Source organism: Hemitrygon akajei, chromosome 15, assembly GCF_048418815.1.
Source record: "Hemitrygon akajei chromosome 15, sHemAka1.3, whole genome shotgun sequence".
NCBI classification, from domain to species: Eukaryota; Metazoa; Chordata; class Chondrichthyes; order Myliobatiformes; family Dasyatidae; genus Hemitrygon; species Hemitrygon akajei.
The window spans coordinates 87,327,834-87,345,564 of NC_133138.1; the positions used below are offsets into that span (position 1 = coordinate 87,327,834).

The window sequence follows — 17,731 nt, forward strand, 5'->3', positions numbered from 1 at the left end:
AGATAGAGGACACAGCGCATCTGTTTCCCAGAGTTGAAATGTCTAATAGCAGAGGACATGGATTGAAGGGGAGAGGTTGAGGTTTAAGGGGGATGTGAGGGATATGTTTTTAACTCAGAGTCATGGATGCCTGGAATGTGTAGCCAGGTGTGGTGGTAGAGGCAAATACATCGGAGGCATAATGCCCAGGTTAAGAACGTGTATTATTGTATTACCACAGTTATGCTGTTATATATTTTATTTTCTGCATCTTTTCTGTAAAACACAGTGTGTTTTGTTAATTACACTTTACAGTCCAGTACTTTGGTTTCTGCCAAGCTAAGGATTCATTTGATAACTTAGGAATGTGTTGTCACCCAGTCGGGTTTGTCTTGATAAGATTCTGTCCAGTGGGATACCACGGAACATTTGAGAGAGGTTGGCAGCAACTTATTTCTAGGAGACAGTAGGTTGTTTTGGGATCTTTGGCAAGTGTTGGGAGGAGGAGGAGGTGCGGAGAGGAGCACAAGAGAAGATGCTAACCCGCCCGAAGGAGACACACCATTGTAAGAAGTACTTTGTGCAGGTGAATGGCTCCAAGGGGAAAGTGCCAATACTTCAGAGTTAGCCAGTTCATTCATAACAGTCATCAAGGGAAGTTCAAACTAAGGCTGGTGTCTTTCACACAGAACGTGCATTCAGTGCCATGAGTAATTAAAACAATGCCCCCAACTGTCCAGCAATAGACTGGATTAACTGTAATGGGCCCTTGTTCTATTAACTATTTGTTAAAGTTGAAATATCTGTAAATATACTTCTACTTTAAGTTTCTGCCAGTGTTATTTCCTGGTAAACTTTGCACAGGGCAGCATTTGCACAGTATTCACCACAATCTCCGTTTCCTCAACGGAACATCCCAACCCTCCTGTTTGGTTGAACCCAAATCACACTGACCTTAAACATGTGTTGCTTATTGAAAAAGCTGTTATCCATGCAATGCTAAATCATGTGGCTATTAGCTTGCTAGCCTATGAACCTGTTTTATTATCAGCCAAGCAATGCTGAGCCATGTAGCTATTAGCCTGTGCTAGCTAACAAACCTGGTTTATTACAAGCAAAAGTGAGATGGGTACAGAGGCTTTTAATAGGCACACAGATGTGAGGAGGATGGAGAGACATGGACATGGTGTCAATAGGTGGGATTAGCCTTCAGGTGATTTTGACTTGCTTATTTTGCTGGCTCAGCACAACATTGTGAGCTGAATGGCCTTTCCTGTGCTGTACTCTTCTACATTCTGGTTCAGGAGCCTGAATGTTGAGAGTTAGTAACTGTTCCTGAACCTGATGTGTAGGTCCTGAAGCTCCTCTACCTCCTTCCTGAAGGCAGCAGCGAAGAAGAGAGCCTGTCCTTGGTGGTGGGGGTCCCTGATGACGATGAGGATGGATGCCACTTTTACAGTAGGTTTACAGTAGTCTGGTGCCAACTTTTTCCACACAGTGATGGGTATATGGAACAGGCTGCTAGAGGAAGTGGTTGAAACAGGTGCAGTTACAATGTCTAAAAGATATTTGGACAGCTTTATGCGTAGTAGAGTTTACAGGGATATCAAATTAAGATTATTGTCATATCCATGAATAAGGTGGGATGTAGTAGAAAGTAAACATGCTTGCAATAGCATCCTGGGCACATGGGTTTAGACAAGAGACAGAACATAAATTACACATAATTTTTACAGAGGACATGGATTTATGATGGTTAACAAGAGGGAGGTGAGGACCCACCGAATATTGAAAGGCCTCAATAGAGTGGACATGGAGAGGATTTTTCCAATAGTGGGAAATCTAAGATCAGAGGACACAGCCTCAGTATAGAAGGAGGATCACTTTAGAACAAAAATAAGGAGGAATGTTTTTACCCAAAGGGTAGTGAATCTATGGAATTCATTACCACAGACGGCTGTGCAGGCTAAGTCACTGGGCACATTTAAAGCAGTTTGAGCAAGAGCATTAAAGGTTACGGGGAGAAGGCAGGAGAATAGGTTGAGAGAGAAAAGAAATCCATGATTGAATAGCATGCAGATGATGTTCCAAATTACCCAGTTCTGCTCCTGATGTCTTACGGTCTGAAATTAAGAGGAATTTTGGTTCAGAATACACTGCCCAGATGGTATGTATGTATGGCATCCGTTAGTCTCGCGAGACCATGGACCTGCACCTGTAAAGTCTTCTCTAGGGCACAGGCCTGGGCAAGGTTGTATGGAAGACCGGCTGTTGCCCATGCAGCAAGTCTCCCTCTCCACACCACTGATGCTGTCCAAAGGATGGGCAAGGACCGATACAGCTTGGCGCCAGTGTCATCACAGGAGTTGCCAGAATGAGGTTGAAGACAATGTCGGACTGCCTTAGGGACTCCAGCTTCAGATTTGTCCTCAGGGTTTACTCCTGAAGCCTTTCCCATGAGTGGGTATGGCCGCAAGGCAGCTGAGGTTTGAAATCAGAGTTTTCCCTCTCATAGATGGACTGCCCTCCCAGGCTGACGAGCTCCATCTACCCGATGGTAATGGTAAATTAAATTCCAGGACTCAAAAAGAAATTGCATGCATGGGACTTGGAAGGGAAGAATTTGTAGCGTTCTGAGGAAAACCATAGCTTGGTCAACAGTGGGCCAGTCAAAGCTCCTTTGATGGTGTGCTATTCAGCAAATTTCATGGATACTCATTAATCACATACCAGGAAGATGCAGTTACACAGTAATGCTGCAGCTTGATACCTTCAAGGACCGGGCAGTTTTCTTGATCAGCATCTGTTCCAATGTACTCTGTTTCCATTCGGTCCATCATCAACTCCACACATATTAGGAAGCATCGAATCATCTACTAGCTGATTCCTTTAGCTGTCCTCCTTTAGCTTCTATCACTGAGACAAAGGCAACCATGCCAAGGGTTCACAATTAAGTCCCAGTTCCTCATTGAGCCATAGTTCACCTCAAAACAGAAGGTCACTCCACCGGAAATTATAGGCCAGCTAGACTGACTGAATTGGGTGAAAGATGTTGGAGTTGATTATCAAGGATGAGGTTTTGTGATACTTGGAAGCATGTGAAATATTAGGCCAAAGTCAGCATGGTTTCCATAACGGGAAATCTTGCCTGATAAATCTGCTGGAATTCTTTGAGGAAATTATAGATAGGATAGGCAATGGAGAGTGGATATTGCTTACTTGAATTTTCATAAGGTCTTTGCCAAGGTGCCACATTTGAGGCTGTGAAACAAGAGCTAATGGCATTACAGGAAAGATACATGCATGGACAGAAGATCAGCTCAGGTAGAACACAAAGAGTTGGAATAAAGGAGGCCTTTAAAGGTTAGCTGCTGGTGACTGGTGGTGATCTGCAAGGACTGGTATTGGGACTTTCTTTTCACGTTATATATGATGGAATTGATGGTTTTGTGCCCAGCTTCATGGACAATACAAAGATAGGTGGAGGGGCAGGTAATGTTGAGGGAATCTGCAGAAGGACTTGAACAGATTAGGAGAATGGGCAAGACTGGCAGATGGAATAGTGTAGGGAGGTATATGGTTATGCACTTTGGTAGAAGTAATAAAGATGAAGACTATTTTTTAAATGGAGAGCAAATTCAGAAACCAGAGGTGTAAATGGACTTGGGAGTCCTCACACAGGATTCCTTAAAAGTTAATTTGTAGGCTGAGTCACTGGTAAGAAAGACAAATGCAATATCAGTATTCATTTCAAGAGGACTAGAATATAAAAGCAAGGATTAATGCAAAAGCTTTATAACACATTGGTCAGACCACACCTGGAACATTGCCAGCGGGTTTGGGGTCCCTATCTGAGAAAGGATGTGCTGACATTGGAAAGGTTCCAGAGGAAGTTCATGAGAATGATCCCAAGAATGAAAGGGTTAATATATGAGGAGCATTTGATGGCTCCGGGCTTGTACTCACTGGAGTTTAGAAAAATAGGGGGGACGGGGTATCTCATTGAAACCTATCGAAAACAGAAAGGCTGAGGTAGAGAGAATGTGGAGAGGATGGTGAAGGAGTCGAAGACCAGAGGGCACAGCCTTAGAATGCAAGGACATCCATTTAGAATAGAGAAGAGGAGGAATTTCTTTAGCTAGAGGGTGGTGAATCCATGGAATTCATTGCCACAGATAGCTCTGGAGGACAGGTCATTGGGTTTATTTAAAACCGTGGTTGATTAGTATGAGTGTTAAAGGTTACAGGGAGAAGGCAAGAAAATGGGTTGAGAAGGATAATAAATCAGCCATGGTGGAGCAGATTTGATGGGCCGAATGACCTAATTCTGCTCCTATATCTTATAATATTAGGGTCTAAAGTAGCTCCTTCCTATGGAGTGCCCATCTGCAAAACCACTTTTATTCTCAGCTATGCGGATTCTAGGAAATAATGCTTACAGTGGACAAAGTTGATCTGGAACAGGTCACTCAGAGACCCTCAGAATGCTGATGCAGTATCTGCTTACACAGCAATTTCTATATTTACAGGGCAAAGAATAATGCATGGAAGCAGAAGGTTCACAAGGTTCAGCTGTTTTACTGCTGAATCAAACAAAAGGTGCAATGAAGGGGACTGGTAATTAAACAGTAATCCTCCAAGGGAAATCCGCACTCAATATTTACAGGCTATTTTAGAATTTTAATCATTGCAGGCACCTGCAACCATCCTCTTCACCTACTTCCCTTAGATATTATTTTAAAAGTTAATCAGATAGCTCAGTATTTATGCAGTTTTAGTCAATTAACGGAGATTGGATAGGCTGAGATTATTTAGCCTGGGCTGCATGAAGAGGTGACCTTACAAAGGTGATAAAATCAGGAAGGACAGAGGTAAGTTGGATGATCAGAGCTCCCAGCGTAGAGCACTCTAAAAGAAGAGGCCATAGATTTAAGGTGAAGGGCGAAAGGTTTAAAGGAACAAGTTTTTCACACAAGGTGGTGGACTATGAAATAAGCTGTGTTAGATCTAGGCATGCAAGGTTTACAATGTTTATAAAAGATTTTGACAAGTACACGGATAGGATAGGTTTGGAGAGGGATAAGGACAAATGGGATTAACTCAGCGTTGTCAGCATGGACAAGTTGGGACAAAGAGCCTGTTTTGAGCTGTATAACTATGATGCAACAACCCCAACAAAGTATGTGCATGGATCACAGCAGAAACTGCATTCTATAGACAGAGAGCTGAACAGTTCCACAAGCAACAGGTCAGGCCAAAGCTCATCTAGTCGGGCACTGTGGCAGATCACTAAAAACCCATGGTGGAGAGCAGGGTCCATGAACAAATTGTGTATGTGCAAAAGGCAAGGCTAGAGTGTTTCTAACCCCCTTCAGCCAGAAGTGCCAAGTGAATGATTCAGCTTGTCCTCCTCTTGAGGACTCTACTGTCACAGAAACAAGATTTGATTCTCTCCAGATAACATCAATAAATGCTAGTGTGCCACAGGTACAGGAGACCCTTCCCTGAAGGCACCCCACTCATCACTCATAGTCACACAGAACAGCAAATAGAATTTAATGCAGGTAAGTAGGGGACACTGCATTTTGGACAGTCAAATCACAGTGAACAGTAGGACCCTGGGAAGCATTGTAGAACAGAGGGAACTTGGAGATGGTTCCCTGAAAGACAGAGTAGTGAAGGCAGTTTTGAGCACATTGGGCTTCTTCAATCAGTGCTCTGAGTAAAAAAGTTGGGAAGTCACAGAGTCATAGAAAAGTACTGCACAGAAACAGACCCTTCAGCTCATCTAATCTGTGACAAACCATTTAAACTGCCTAATCCCATTGACCTGCACGAGGACAATAGCCCTCCATACCCGTCCCATCTATGTACCTATCCAAACTTCTCAAATATTGAAATTGAGCTCGCATGCGCCTCCTGCGCTTGCAGCTCGTTCCACACTCTTATAACTGTCTGAGTGAATTAGTTTTCCTTCATGCTCCTGTTAAACTTTTCACCTTTCACCCTTAACCCACCCAAATGCAGTGGAAAAAGTCTGCTTGCATTAACCCTATTTATACCCCTCATAATTTTGTATACGTCTATCAAATCTCCTTTCAATCATCTAAATTCCAAGGACTAAAGTCCTAAACTATTCTATCATTCTTTAAGCTCAGGCTCTCCAGTCCCAGCAATATCCCTACAAATTTTCTCTGCACTCTTTCAACCTTATTTACATCTCTCCTGTAGATAGGTGACCAAATCTGCAACAATACTCCAAGTTAGGCCTCACCAAAGTCTTATAAAACTTCGGCATGATATGGTTATACAAATTGCATGTGGGTGCAAAAAAGATTTACAAGGATGTTTGTCAGTTCTTGAGGTACTGAATTATAAGGAGAGGTTAAACAGGCTAAGACCTTAAGCCGTGAAATTTAGGAGATTGAGTGGTGATCTTAGAGAGGTGTATAAAATCATGAGGTGCATAGATCAGATAAACGCACTCAGTCTTTTTCAAGGCCAAGGAATCAAGAATTAAATGGGGTTCGATTTAAGGTGATTTAATATGAACTTGAGGGGTAGGTATGTGGAATTGGCTGCCAGAGGAAGTGGTTCAGACACGCACAATAACAACTTTTAAAAGCCATTTCACATGGACAGCATGAGAGATGGCTGATGCTGAAAATCTGGAGCAATGCACACAAAATGGTGGAGAAACTCAGCTGGTCAGGCAGCATCTATGGAGGGAAATGAACATTCAATGTTTTGGGCTGAGGCTCTTCATCAGGACTGGAAAGGAAGAGGGAAAGAAGCCAGAACAGGTAAGTGGGAGGATTAGTACAAGCAAGCTGGTGATAGGTGAATCCAGGTGAGGGGAAAGGCAGGAAGGTGGGACAAGAAATTTAAAGAGAATGATGTGAGAAGCTGGGAGATTACAGGTGGAAGAGGCAAAGGGCTGAAGAAGATGAATCTGATAAAAGACAGACAAAATAGAATAAACAGAAAGAGGTAGAGAACAAGAGGGAGGAAGGCAAAGGCAGGTTGTGAGGGTAGGGGAGGGGAAAGAATGGGCAAATGGCCCACCAGGTCTATACTGACCTCTTGGCTCATCTACACTAATCCTATTTGTCTATATTAGGACCATGTTCTTCTTTGCCTTCCATAAGGCAGTGCCTGTCTTAATGTCTGTTAAATGATGAGATTGTTTCTGTTTCGAATAAACAGTTCTATATATCAACAACTCTGTGCAAACGAAGATCCTTTCAAACTCCTTCTGCTCCCCTTAAATCTATTCCCTTTGGTTCCTGATACCCCTATCATGGGGAAAACAGATTCCAAATCTCTGCAAGATGTACAAAAAAGCTGGATGAATTCAGCAGGTCGAGCAGCATCCGTTGAAAGAAGCAGTCAGCGTTTTGGGTCGAGACCCTTCGTCAGGACTAAAGAAGGAGGGGGCAGGGGCCCTATAAAGAAGGTGGGGGGAGGGTGGAAAACCAATCAGAGGAAAGATCAAGGGGTGGGGGAGGGGAAGCAGGGAGGGGATAGGCAGGAGAGGTGAAGAAGGAATCTAAGGGGAAAGCACTATGGATAGTAGAAGAAGACAGAGTCATGAGAGGTGATAGGCAGCTAGAAGAGGAGACAGAGTGAAGGTGGGATGGGGGAAGGGAGAGGGAGGGAATTACCAGAAGTTGGAGAATTCGATGTTCATACCAAGGGGCTGGAGACTACCCAGACGGTATATGAGATGTTGTTCCTCCAACCGAAGTTTGGCCTCATCATGGCAGTAGAGGAGGCCATGTATGGACAAATCCGAACGGGAATGTGAAGGAGAGTTGAAGTGAGTGGCAACCGGGAGATCCTGTCTGTTGTGGTGGTCGGAGCGTAGGTGCTCGACAAAGCGGTCCCCCAATCTGTGTCGGGTCTCGCCGATGTAGAGGAGGCCACACCAGGAGCACCGGATGCAATAGATTACCCCAACAGACTCACAACTGAAGTGTTGCCTCACCTGGAAGGACTGTTTGGGGCCCCGAATGATGGTAAGAGAGGAGGTGTAGGGACAGGAGTAGCACTTGCGTTTGCAGGGATAAGTACCAGGTGGGAGATCTGTGGGGAGCGACATGTGGACCAGGCAGTCGCGGAGGGAACGATCCCTGTGAAAAGCAGAGGGGCAAGAGAGGGAAAGATGTCCTTAGTGGTGGGGTCCTGTTGAAGGTGGCGGAAGTTGCGGAGGATAATATGCTGGATCGTTCCCTCTGCGACTGCCTGGTTCACACATCCCTCCAGACAGGATCTCTTAGTTGCCATCACTTCAACTCTCCTTCACATTCCCATTCAGATATGTCCATACATGGCCTCCTCTACTGCCATGATGAGGCCAAACTTCAGTTGGAGGAACAACATCTCATATACCGTCTGGGTAGTCTCCAGCCCCTTGGTATGAACATCGAATTCTCCAACTTCCGGTAATTCCCTCCCTCTCCCTTCCCCCATCCCACCTCTACTCTGTCTCCTCTTCTAGCTGCCTATCACCTCTCATGACTCTGGCTTCTTCTACTACCCATAGTGCTTTCCCCTTAGATTCCTTCTTCACCTCTCCTGCCTATCCCCTCCCTGCTTCCCCTCCCCCACCCCTTGATCTTTCCTCTGATTGGTTTTCCACCCTCCCCCCACCTTCTTTATAGGGCCCCTGCCCCCTCCTTCTTTAGTCCTGACGAAGGGTCTCAACCCGAAACGTTGACTGCTTCTTTCAACGGATGCTGCCCGACCTGCTGAGTTCATCCAGCTTTTTTGTACATCTTGATTTGACACAGCATCTGCAGTGTACTTTGTGTTTAGTTTCCAAATCTCTACCCTCTCTCTGCCTCTTATCATTCTGTATCCCTCATCGGAGTATCAGAGGTGACTGACAAGCTTCTTTAGATGTGCTGTGGAGAGTATACTGACTGGTTGCTTCACACCCTGGTACTGAAACACCAATGTCCTTGAACAGAAAAGCCTACAAAAAGTAGTGGATACAGCCCAGTCCTTCAGAATCAGGATCAGGTTTAATATCACCGGCATATGTCATGAAATTTGTCTTTGTGGCAGCAGTACAATGCAATATATAACAAAAAAAATGCGTATTACAGTAAGTATACATTAAATAGTTAAATTAAATAAGTGGTGCAAAAAAAAAGTAGTGAGGTAGTGTTTCTAAAAACGCAAACATGAGGAATTCTGCAGATGCTAGAAACTAAAGCAACACACACAAAATTCTGGTGGAACGCAGCAGGCCAGGCAGTATCTATAGGAAGAAGTACAGTCGATGTTTCGGGACAAGACCCTACGTCAGGACTAACTGAAAGAAAAGATAGTAAGTGATTTGAAAGTGGGAGGGGGAGGGAGAGATCCGAAATGATAGGAGAAGACAGGAGGGGGAGGGAGAGGAAAAAACGGGGGGAATAATACGTAAGTAAGTAAGCAAGTAAATAAATAAATAAATAAATAAGGGATGGGGTAAGAAGGGGAGGAGGGACATTAATGGAAGTTAGAGAAATCAATGTTCATGCCATCCAGTTGGAGGCTACCCAGACGGAATATAAGGTGCTGTTCCTCCAACCTGAGTGTGGCTTCATCTTGACAGTAGAGGAGGCCATGGATAGACATATCAGAATGGGAATGGGACGTGGAATTAAAATATGTGGCCACTGGGAGATCCTGCTTTCTCTGGCGGACAGAGCATAGGTGTTCAGCGAAACGGTCTCCCAGTCTGCGTTGGGTCTCACCAATATATAGAAAGCCGCACCGGGAGCACGGGACAAAGTATACCACACCAGCCGACTCACAGGTGAAATGTCACCTCACCTGGAAAGACTGTCTGCGGCCCTGAATGGTGGTGAGGGAGGAAGTGTAAGGGCAGGTGTAGCACTTGTTCCACTTACAAGGATAAGTGCCAGGAGGAACATTGGTGGGAAGGGATGGGGGGGACGAATGGACAAGGGAGTCAAGTAGATCCCTGTGGAAAGCAGTTCAATGTCAATTCAGAAATCAGATGGCAGAGGGGAAGAAGCAGTCCTTGAATTGTTGAGTGTGTGTCTTCAGGCTTCAGTATCTCCTTCCTGATGGTAACAGTGAGAACAAGGCATGACATGGGTAATGGGGGTCCTTAATGATGGATGCCGCCCTTTTGAGGCATTGCTACTTGAAGATTTCCTGAATAGTAAGGAGGCTAGTACCCACGAAGTTTACAACTCTCTGCAGCTTATTTCAATCCTGTGTATTACCCACCCCCATACTAGACAGTGATGCAGTGAGTTAGAATGCTCTCCACGGCACATCAGCAGAAATCTGTCAGTGTCTTTGGTGACATAACAAATCCCATCAAACTGTGAATGAAATATAACCACTGTCACGCCTTCTTTGTAGCTGCATCGATATGTTGAGTCCAAATAGCTTCTTAGAGATATCGATACCCAGGAACTTGAAATTGCTCACTCTTTCCACCTCTGATCCCTCTGTGAGGACTGGTGTGTCTTCATCTTACCCTTGCTGAAGTCCACAATCAGTTCGTTGGTCTTACTGACATCGAGTTCAAGGTTGTTGCTGTGACACCACTCAACTAGCTGGTATATCTCACACCTGTACGCTGTCTCATCACCATATGAAATTCTGCCAACAATGGTTGTTTGTCAGCAAATTTAGAGATGGCATTTGAGCTGTGCCTAGTCACACAGTCATGGGAGTAGAGAGATTAGAGCAGTGGGCTAAGCAGAAATCCTTGAGGTGCACCAGCGTTGATTGTCAGTGAAACATAGAAAACTTAAAGCACAATACACACCTTTCGGCTCACAATGGTGTGCCAAACATGTACTTACTCTGAAATTACTTAGGGTTACTCATAGCCCTCTATTTTACTAAGCTCCATGTACCTAGCAGCAGCTTTGAGTGTCCTATGGACTCGGACCCCAAGATCCCTCTGATCCTCCACTCTGCCAAGAGTCTTACCATTAATACTATATTCTGCCATCATATTTGACCTACTAAAATGAATCACCTCACACTTATCCGGGTTGAACTCCTCAGCCCAGTTTTGAATCCTATCGATGTCTTGCTGTAACCTCTGACAGACCTCCACACTATCCACAACACCCCCAACCTTTGTGTCATCAGCAAATTTACTAACCCATCCCTCCACTTCTTCGTCCAGGTCATTTATAAAAATCGCCAAGAACAGGGGTCCCAGAACAGATTCCTGAGGCACACCACTGGTCACTGACCTCCATGCAGAATATGACCCGTACACAACCACTCTTTGCTTTCTGTGGGCAAGCCAATTCTGGATCCACAAAGCAATATCCGCTTGGATCCCATGCCTCCTTACTTTCGCAATAAGCCTTGCATGGGTATCTTATCAAATGTCTTGCTGAAATCCATATACACCACATCTACTGCTCTACCTTCATCAATGCGTTTAGTCACAACCTCAGAAAATTTGATCAGGCTCATAAGGCACGACCTGCCTTTGACAAAGTTTGCTGACTATTCCTAATATTATTATACCTCTCAAAATGTACATAAATCCTGTCCCTCAGGATCTTCTCCATCAACTTACCAACCACTGAAGTAAGACTCAGAGGGCTATCTCTACGCCCTTTCTTGAATAAGGGAACAACATATGCAACCCTCCAATCCCCCGGAACCTCTCTGGTCTCATTGATAATGCAAAGATCATTGTCAGAGGCTCAGCAATTTCCTCCCTTGCCTCCCACAGTAGGCTGAGGTATATCTCATCCAGTCCCGGTGAATTATCCAACTTGATGATTTCCAAAAACTCCAGAACATCCTCTTACTTAATGTCTATATGCTCAAGCTTTTCAGTCCACTGCAAATCAACCCTACAATCGCCAAGGTCCTTTTCCATAGCGAATACTGAAGCAAAGTACCTCCGCTACCTCCTCCAGGGTTCCTACACTCTTTTCCACTGTCACACTTAATTGGTCCTATTCTTAATTTATTTCCTATGTTATAGAACCACAGAACCATAGAACACTACAGCACAGTTATGTTGTATGTTATTTCTGATCTGCACAGATTTTGGTTCAAAAGTCAGGAATCCAGTTGTAGCGGGAGGTATAGAGGCCTAGGTTCTTCAGCTTTTTGATCAAAACTGTAGGAATGATGGTGTTAAAACACTGAGCTGTAGTCAATAAACTGAATCTTGATATAGGTATTTGTATTGTCCAGGTGATCCAAGGTCATGTGAAGAGCCAGTGAGATCACATCCACTGTAGACCCATCACGGGTAAAGTTCTCCCCACTACTGAGCACCTCTACATGGAGCGCTGTTGAAGGAAAGTAGTACCCATCATTAAGGACCTCCACTATCCAGTCCATGTTCTCTTCTCACTGTTGCCATCAGGAAGGAAGTACAGGAACCTCAGAACCCACAGCGCCAGGTTCAGGAACAGTTATTACCCCTCAACTAACAGGCTCTTGAACCTGAGGGTTCACTTACCCCAACACTGAACTATTCCCACAACCTATGGATTCACTTTCAAGACCCCTCATCTCATGTTCTCAATATTTATTGCTTATTAATTATTATTATTTTGGCTTTTTTTTGTTTTTGTATTTTCAGTTTGTCTTTTACACATGGATCATTTGTGGGGGTCTTTTCATTGGTTCTATTGTGTTTCTTTGTATTTATTGTGAATGCCTGAAAGAAAATTAATCTCAGGGTTTTATAGGGTGACATATATGTACTTTGACAATAAATTTACTTTGAACTTTGATTTCGTTTTTATCTCTGTCATGTTACCCCTCAGGTTCCTTCACTCCAAAGAAAGCAACCCCAGCCTGTCTAATCTCTCCAAAAACCAGAATCTTCCAATCCAGGCAACACTCTGGTGAAGCTCCTCTGCATTCTTTCTGTTTCAACCATATCCTTCCTGTAGACGAGCAATCAGAATGGCATACAATACTCCAAGGATTATCACAACACTTTCAATGCGTTTACAAAGAAAAAAAAGCAAATCTTTCTGGTCAATATTTACCCCTCCACCAACATCATTAATTAGTATTGTGGGTATAGATCACCAGCGTTTGTTGGACACTCCTAATTACCCTAAAGAAAGGGGCAGTGAACCCCCATGTTGAACCACTAAATGCTCCAAGAATGCTACTACTGAGAGAATTCCAACGCTTTGATGGAGGAGATATTTAACTGAGGCAAAAAGAGTTACCAGAAGCATAGACAAACAAGATCTGTTTCTCTGAGCAAAGAAGGCTTGAATTTGTTAATACTTTGAAGGATTAGAGTGAAACAAAGGAAGAACGTCTTCACCCAGAGAGTGACAGTGGTTTGGAACCCACTGCTTGAAATGGCGCTGGGAGGAAGGGAGACAGAAACCCCCATCACTTGTCAAAGAGAACTGTATAATCACTCTGAACTACAGCTACAACCAAGGGCTGGGAGATACCCAAGAGTAGCTGGCATGGACATAATAGGTTGAATAGTCCCCATCTGCACTGATTATACAGTACCTATAGAAGTATTCACTCCCTTGAAAGTTCTCATGTTTTATTGTTTTACAACTTTGATTCACAGTGGATTTAACTTGGCTTTTTTTTTTGACATAATCAACAGAAAAAGAAAACAGATCTATACAAAGTGATCTAAATTAATTACAAATATTAAACACAAAATAATTGATTGCATAAGTATTCACCCCTTCAAGTCAATATTTAGTAGATGCACTTTGGAAACAACTACAGCATTGAGACTGTGTGGATAGGTCTCTACCAACTTTGCACATCTGAACACTACAATTTTTCCCCATTCTGCTTCACAAAACTGCTCAAGCACTGTCAGATTGCATGGGGATTGGGAATGAACAGCCCCTTTCAAGTCCAGCCACAAATTCTCAATTGGATTGAGGTCTGGACTTTGACCTGGCTAATCCAGTTAGTTAACTGTTGTTTTTAAGCCATTCCTGTGTAGCTTTGGCTTCATGCTTTGGGGTCATTGTCTTGCTGGAAAACAAATCTTTTCCCAAGTTGCAGTTCTCTTGCAGACTGCATCAGGTTTTCCTCCAGGATTTCCCTGTATTTTTGCTGCATTCATTTTACTCTCTACCTTCACAAGCCTTCCAGGGCCAGGTGCAGTGAAGTATCCCCGCGGCATGATGCAGCCACCACCATGCTTCATGGTAACACTAGAACACTACAGCACAGTATAGGCCCTTCAGCCCTCAATGTCGTGCCAACCCACGTATTCCTTTAAAAAAGTACTAAACCCACACTACCCCGTAACCACTATTTGGCTGAGTGTTGCCGGCTGGCACATTCTCGGCTGCAGGACGCACTGAAACTTGGTGCAGCCACTGCAAAGGCCCGTTGGGGAAGGACCACAGTTTAAGGTTCATCACCCGTGGGAGGGGTCAGGTGGGGAGGAGAATACCCCTCATCAGCGGTGTGGATAGATGAGTCAACATAGGGCCCCAGGAGTGGCTGGAAATGTATAGACCGTAAAGGAACTTTGGTAAAGGAATGAGAGTCAATGCCTGGATGTTTGTTGTTAATAATTTTATTTTATTGTAAATAAGTCTTTTAATCCTTGACTAAAGTTTGAGAGGCAATGAATGTTTTATTGTAAACATCTTTAATTTGAATATGAACAGAGAGTCAACGCATAATTTATTGTAAATAACTTTATTTATTGTATACGGACTCAGATTTAATGAAATGGTTTTTCTATGTAAATAACTTTATTTTGTAATATTTCTGAATAAAGTATATTTGTGTTGAAAAAATAATGCAGCAATTTGACCTATCCTGACTGAGCTTGCTGTTTGAAAGAACTGTCAAATTTACCCTCCTCTTTCACTGTTATAATAATCTTGCATCTTATTGTTTACCTATGCTGCACCTTCCTTGTAGCTATTACACTTTATTCTGCATTGTTTAATACTTTATCTTGTTCTACATCAAAACACTGTGTAAATGAACAATAACTTTTCACTGTGCCTTCCAATTGCTTTCAAGTATTCCTCCAAATACTTAAGCATGCCCATTATTGAAAATTACTTTTGAAACTGCTTCTACTGTTCTTTCAAGCAATCCATAAAGCATTGCTTAGGCACAATGCTGTTTTTGGAATTATAGTGCTGTTGGGCTCCCCCTTAAAAACTTACACTGCCACCTTCTGGCCCTAAGTCAGACTGCAGGAACTTTGAAAGGTTGACGTACTGCAAGAAACGGGACTGAGCTTATTTTAAATAACCCATTACAAGTTTAGTGTGGGTTTTCACGGAGTCACTGACAGATAGGTAAGAATTCCATCAAAATTTTAAATATAAATATATTACCAGTGCCCCACTTTGGAGGAAGCTCCGTATTCTTCTGTCGAACTGTTACCAGTTGATGCTGCACATTGCTGCAAACCCATAATAGACTCACTCAGTACTAGGTCAAATTTGATGCCATGACCTGCTGCTTTCAGCTAATTACCCAGCTTGAAAAAAATACCCTTTCATAATGGCTGGTGGCACCATGTAGTTCAAGACAAGAAAGGGGTAGGGAAGACAAGACATTGGTCCGGTAATGGGTGACAGAACAAACAGCAAGGCCATCAACGTACATTGTTATAATGGTGGAATTTATCGAAGCAAGAGAAATACGGGCTTAAATGGCAAGGGCAGAAACCCAGAAGTGACAATCAGCTTTTTCTTACTCTTCAAAGTGTGCTATTTTACAACCCTTACCAGTGTAATCTTCATTAATCAGTGAAATTCTTGTCATAAAATACTTACGGATGTTTCCTTCATTACACAAGGCATAACTGGATTATTAATGCTGCATTAAGAGATAATTACTGCTCAGTAACCTCTCTAGCTTGTAAAAAGCTAATTAGATAGGTACAGATTTTATTCCTCAGGAAACATTTTAAAAATCATATTCCTATTTGACATAATTATCTCCACTATTATTTGTTAAACATTTTGCCATTTTAGCCTCTATTTTACAAAGAAGAAAACATTGTAAAATACCCAGGAGAGCATGGGCAAAATGTTTAATGAATATGATGAGAATAAATAAGCTCAAACAAGTGAAATTTTGAAAAATTACCATGAATAATTGTGCATGGAATGGGCTGCTGGCAACGGTGGTGGAGGCGGATACGATAGGATCTTTTAAGAGACTTTTGGATAGGTACATGGACCTTAGTAAAATAGAGGGCTATGGGTAACCCTAGAAATTTCTAAGGTAAGGACATGTACGGCACAACTTTGTGGGCCAAAGGGCCTGTGTTGTGCTGTAGGTTTTCTATGTTTCTATGAATAAAATCCAAACACACATCATAGCTTTGTATCCCTTATCTGCTGCCAATCAAATTTCTTCAATGTATTACTTAAGCTGTTCTGGTAAGATAATTCTGTTGATCACCAGTTTTTCAAGTGCCGATAGGTGTATTGCCCATGTAAATGGACCCTTTAGAAGGTTGGCAGTGGTAGAAAAGGTTACAGGGAGATAAGGAAATAAGACTCCAAGAGCTATCATATTCTCAAACAAAAGCAGATGCTGGAAACACTTAGCAGGCCAGGCAGAAAAAACTAAAAGATTGACTATAGTTTTCATTTCAAAGGTGTTGCCAACCTGCTGAGTGTTTCATGCATTTTCACATTTCATTTCAGACTTTCAGCATTTGCAGTTTCTGTTCATCATTCACCACTTGAATTGATGGCCCAAACTGTTTCCTTTTGCATTATAAGGAAATTTTTAACTGATCATTTTCACTCTTTAGCTCCAATTTTGGACATAAACAGCAGTGTCTGACAAAATGCAGACCTGAGATTCTGTGAGGTTCCTGGCTCATATCCACAAAACCCCACTCTGCCAATTTTTTACCGGAACGTTATCTTGAATGCAGGTTAAACTTTTTCCCATTCACCTCACAGTTTTTCAAGTTGATATCACACCAAACACTTACCAGTAATTTTTAAAAACTTGAACAATTATGCAAATATACTGTTTATTCATGATAAACACATTAAAACTGCCCAGAAGGAGCTTCTAAAACTCTCCCCTAATTTCCTGATCACCTTGTATTCTGTAAAATGGTAGGAGGATCATTGGACAAGGAGCAAATGGCAAATGTGCTGATTCATTGCTAACCAGTGTATCATCATCAGTGCTGGAGGCTCCTGGGTAATGGAGTTAATCTGGTGGAAATTATACTTTTTCACACTGCAATGCATGTTCCTGCTTTGGCAGCTCAGTAGTTGAGTCAGTGAACAACTGAACTATAGCAGAAAGAATCCCTCCATTTACACCTAAGAATACCACTCACAGTTGTTACAGTCAACCCCTCCAAGTACACAACATATGGAAGCCTTTTACTGTGCACAGACATCGATGATAAAACCCCGTTTATACAGTCATGAACCAGTTATGTAGGGCTGTCCAATCAGCTGCTCATACTTCATGCAAAAGTTTGGGCACCCCTGGTCAAAATTTCTGTTACTGTGAATAGTTAAATGAGTAAAAGATGACCTGATTTCCAAAAGGTATAAAGTTAAAGATGACACATTTCTTTAATATTTTAAGCAAGATTACTTCTTTATTTCCATCTTTTACAGTTTCAAAATAATTAAAAAAAGGAAAAGGGCCCGAAGCAAAAGTTTGGGCACCCTGCATGGTCAGTGTAGTAACACCCCCTTTGGCAAGTATCACAGCTTGTAAACACTTTCTGTAGCCAGCTAAGAGTCTTTCAATTCTTCTTTGGGGGATTTTC

At 42.7% G+C, this 17,731-nt stretch overlaps 1 protein-coding gene across 4 annotated transcripts in view; it reads right to left on the reverse strand.

The window, feature by feature from the left end:
- The window catches only part of LOC140739522 (serine/threonine-protein phosphatase 2A 55 kDa regulatory subunit B beta isoform), an 846,310-nt gene that overhangs the window by 589,483 nt on the left and 239,096 nt on the right, over positions 1-17,731 (reverse strand). The window lies entirely within an intron of this gene.